Source organism: Equus caballus, chromosome 30, assembly GCF_041296265.1.
Source record: "Equus caballus isolate H_3958 breed thoroughbred chromosome 30, TB-T2T, whole genome shotgun sequence".
Lineage (NCBI taxonomy): Eukaryota > Metazoa > Chordata > Mammalia > Perissodactyla > Equidae > Equus > Equus caballus.
The window spans coordinates 37825326-37830451 of record NC_091713.1 but is presented as its reverse complement, the minus strand read 5'-3'; positions in this window follow the sequence as shown (position 1 = coordinate 37830451).

Here is a 5126-nt window from a genome sequence, read left to right as displayed (position 1 = left end):
GTATGTGTTTATCCTGAATGTGTGTCTGGGAGCAAACTGGCCAGAGAGCTATACAATAAGAATGTTAAGATATTTGGAATTGTTGTCCTTTATTTTGCCCACTTGCCAACATCGCTAGGGACACTGAATGTTGACATAGACGTAAGATAGCTGTTAGAAACAGTTCACTTGCCACCAGGCCTTCAGGGACTCCAGGTTTCCAGAAGTCCTGTCACAATGTGGGAATAAGGTGATGTGCCCTTTGTTAGTTTTTTTGCAGTGTTCAAGTTTTGCGATTTACATAGCTGGTCAGAACTACTGGGGTACAACCTTTGTTTGTCCGACAAATAGTTATTGAACACCTGCTGTGTGGCAAGTTTGTGCTAGTGTTTTAGAATATAATGGTGAGGAATCAGGCATGGGATTAACCAAATAGTCACACACATTTAAATAGGGGCTTTTACGATCCCTTTCTGTCCCTAGCTTCATTTCTGAACTACTCTGGACGGCGGGGTGCCAAACTTGAATCCCCTTGGCATGATTTTATAATATGCTTGGACTTGTCTTTATTATTCTTTAGATGACAGAGAAAACAGATTTGAGCAGAAATCAGTTGAAGTAGAAAGAGGTTTCCCCTGCTGGGACCGGCCCAGTGGCTCAGCGGTTAAGTGCGCACATTCCGCTTCTCGGCAGCCTGGGGTTCGCTGGTTTGCATCCCGGGTGCGGACATGGCACTGGTTGGCAAAAGCCATGCTGTGGTAGGCATCCCACATATAAAGCAGAGGAAGATGGGCACGGATGTTAGCTCAGGGCCAGTCTTCTTCAGCAAAAAGAGGAGGATTAGCAGCAGATGTTAGCTCAGGGCTAATCTTCCTCATAAAAATAAAAAAGATGTTGCCCCTGCTGAGACAAAGACTGAGGAATGCAGACATTAGGACTGTCCGCGCAGGGAAACAAAGACTGTAAGGTCCTGTCCACACAGCATCCCAGTGTAGTTAGTGACTTTCTACCTGGGCTAGGCACCATGCGTGGAAAATGTGTCTGCATTTTCCGTTCATTCACCTGTGAAGTACCCATGTCCTTCACTCAGCAGCAGCCTGCCACACAGCGTGTGGCGTTGGACTCGTGGCAAACAAGACAAGTGTGAATTTATACAATCTATTAATGACATGATGGCATAAACTGAAAATAGAAATTTCCTTTGTATTCCCTACTTCATAAATTTCCAACTTTACAGAATTCTTGAACCTACTTCTCAAAATCAGTTACCGTTCTCTTTTGAAAGCCCAGGAGTTAATTTATTCCAGGCTTGTCTCCTATCCCCACGTGTACTGAAGTCAGATTTGGGGTTCCTAGATACTACTAGCATATCACCTGGGATGCTTTCCTTTGTGAGTGAGCTCCAGCCCAGACTGGCGGTAAGACCGAGGGAGCTTCTTTGCCTTCCTCCTCCTAAAGGGGAAGCCGGGGCAGGGGGAGCATCGGGATGGTGGATTCCTAGGCTCAACATCGGCATCAAGATTTCAGTCTCCACCCTCCCTCCAGGGTAACAACTTTCCCTTGGGCTGTCTGCGCCTCAGGCTTACTCCGCTCTGAGTGACCACCAGCAGCAGTCAGGGTTATGTACTTTCTTACATCCAGAGGGCCAGGGGACAAAGGTTCCTGTGACTGCACCACCCTGGAAGCAATCGCTGTGGCCAGGGAAGCACCATGTGCTGAGTGGTCGGGGAGAAGCCCAGATGTGGACCAAGATGGATGTGGGGAGTGGTGGTAGGAAAGGAGCATCTCCTACGGGACAAACCCCACACAACTAGTCCATCGCTACGCCCAGTGAGCAACACCGGCTGCTTCTGCCCCACGTCCCTGCTAACAGGTCTGAGCCGCCAACATCGCTCACTTGCACTGGAGTCACAGCCATTGTCTTGTCTCCTTGCCTCCAGCCTGACCCGCTGCAGTCCATGCTGCTCACAGCAGCAAGAATAATCTTGTGATGATGTAAAAGCCATATTTTACTTCCCTCCTTAAAACTCTCCAGGTGGCTTCATTTTGCAATTAGAAAAAAACAAACCCACCAGTCTCCTTTCCTGGCCCACGAGACCTTGCTATAGCCCCTGCTTGCTTTCTCTCTCCCTCCCTACTGCACCCTCGACCCCTCACACACCACACCCCAGCCACCCGGCCACTTCCAACCTCTGGAACACACGTGGCTCGTTCCTGCTCCAGGGCTTTCACATATGCCGTCCCCTCTGCCTTCTACGTCGTCCATGACGGTCTCAGCTCTAAGGAGCTGCCCCAGAAAGTCCTGTCTCTCCCGTCTGAAGGAGCACCTCGAGCCACCCAGAGCCCGGTACCCTGATTGGTTTTATTCATGCGCTTGTCCCAATGTGAAAATGTGTCCATTCATTGTGTGCATCTTGTCCGACTCCAGGTGCTGGGGATATACTGGCTCCAGGGGACTCTCTGATCGCAAGAAATACCAGAGCCAAAGGTTGTTAGAAGTCATCCATCGATCTCTGATGTAACAAGTACAGAGGACTTGAGCTGGAGAAGAGAAGTGAGAGAACATGAGAAAGAAAAGCCCAGGTCCCTACTCCTTGCCCAAGGAAGGACAGGAAAGGGCTAAAGCCGTGGACACTGGGGTCAGGAGACACCTCCCAGCCCAACAGCCCTGGACTCAGTGCATTCCTCAGTCTCTATGATTCGGGTTCTCCTACAGAACAGGATAATGATGGTACCTCACTCAGGAAGTGGTTGTGAGCACTGAGATCACGTGTGAACAACGTGCTGGGTGGGGCCTGGCCCAGTGCTGACATGTACGGGTGCTCAGCAGGGGTCTGGGGGACGAGACGGTGGTCCGACGGCAGGTGGGCCCGAAGAGCTGCTCGTCCCCTGCCTCCTCGCCGGTCCGTTCGAAGGACAAGGAAGCTGAGCGTAGTTTCTCTGCTCCAGACCCCTAATTAAGAGGAGAGATGACATCCGTGACTGATCACGTAAACACTGCAGATTCCAAGCTCCCTCTCCCGCTGCCTGACCCCCTCCCCACCGCTCCCCCAAAGCTATCTAAACAGGAACAGATTTACCACCCACCTTGTGGGCAGTCGAAGCTAAGGCTGGGGGACCAGCTATTTATCCTTCGGCTGCTGCGGGAATTCAACACACACAAATAAAGCTCCTTTCCAGCCAAGTGTGTATTTTTCCATCAGCGTGTGGCCCCCCCGCCCAGGTTGTCTTGTTTAGGTTGGGGCAACCCAAGGGAGGGAGGACGGGGTGGGGTGTGGGGCTGTGGTTTCAGAACCTGCTCCCCAGGACGGCTGGCCACGGGGCAGCTGGAGTCCCACACAGGGCTGCCAGAGAGGCTGGGGTGAGGGACACAGATGTGCCCACAGACAACACATTCCACTTCCCCCTTGCGTCTTGCAAGTGGCCCCTGGCTCCTGCCATGGCCCCCAGGGAATGCCCATCCCTAGCTCCAGCTCTCAGCTTCTATCGGGGAAGACAGGTCATCCAGTGTCTCTCCCCGCCCACCCTCCTCCCACCCCTCCTCCAGGGCCTCTCCACTCATGTGCTTGCCTTTCCCCTGACCCCACCTCCCAGGAGACCATGCCCCCTTCCTCCACTGCCTGCACCCTTTAACAAGGACCCTGCAACTCTGTGCTTCAAAGGAAGGTCTGCTGAGGGATCCTTCCGCCAAACCTCCCACCAGAGGCGACTCCTCCAGGGGTGAGCTGTTAGTCTCCAGGCTCTGCCCAGACCCAGGAGTGTGTTTGAGGAATGGCCTGAATAGGGCCAGGTGGTGAAGTGGTCCCTTCTGGGGAATGTCCAGCTTTCCCTCTGCGGATGGCTCACCGCTAACCTGAGTGTGACGAGGACACTCCTCCCTCCTGGCCCCGGGCCCCCTGTGGGGTCATCTCCCCTGTCAACCCACAGACTTCTTGCCCTGCTTTTCAGTCCTCTCAGGAGTCGCTCCTCTGGGCCCCCTTCCTTTCCTTCTCAAGAGTTCTCAAGGCTGAGCCGGGGAACGACACAGAGCCCCCAGTCAGCGCCCTCATCTTTGGGATTGTGTGAGTAGTAATAATAACAGCAGCTAACATTTCTCAAGTACTTACTACGTGCTGGGGACGAAGCTAAGCTTTTTACAAGAAAAAATCTTTTAATCTTTTCAATAACCTTCAGAGTTTATTACTAGGCCCGTTTTACTGAGGAGACGGACTCAGAGAAGTTAAGCAAAACCTGAGGACAATGGCTGTTATGGGAGACCTGGGACTCAGAGCCAGGCCTGTCTGATTCCAGAACCATGTGATGACTGTACAGACGCTGTTCAATATTTACAGTCTCCTCAGACCCCTCCAGAGTAGCTGTGGATAACGGCAGCTCCTCCCCCTTCAGTTTCCTCTTCTAGAAAATGAGAAAGGGGCTTAGATGCTACCCAAGGCATCTCCTGGCGCTGGGACTTGGCAGTTCTGTGATTCTGAAAAGGGCAGAGGCTGGCCCTGCGGATGCTGGGTTCAGTGATGATGGAATGAGGCTGCTCTCAGGTACCTTCTCACCGTCCCTTTCCATTCCCCGCCCCCAGCATTGTCTTGCCCCAGGTTACCCGTAGGAGCCTCCCACCCAGGCCCACTACCACCCACCCCCAGCCTATCCATCAAAGTTCCCATCCATTCCTGCCCTCTTCCACCCCAACGGTTGATAAGAGGCCAGTGGGTCCCCTGGGCCATGGAGGGGGTGGTGCAGAGAGGGGTCGTTAAAGAGGTCCGTCTGCAAGTGACAGAATAACAAGCTCTCTCGAGCAAACAAAAATCACTGGTTCACAAACTGAGAAGTCCAAACGCACTCTCAGGGAGCCCTCCTCTCAGAAGGACTTGAGATAGGAGCCCACCCATGGACCATCACCACGGCCAGGGAAGAGTATAAGCGGAGAAGGCTGGGCCCCATCCCTCCTCTGGAACCGGGCGTGGAGTCAGCCCCAGCTGAACCGCATGCAGCCCAGGGCAGTGGGCACGAAGGAAAGCCAGTCGATGTTACGCGAGGAAGCGAAGTGGTTCCTGGGCAGCCTCCACAGCAGATGCTCCGGGCAAAGGGCCTAACCTGGAGGAAGAAGGAGCAGCAGCTGCGGAGTTTCAACCACTGCGGCTGCCTGCCCGGGG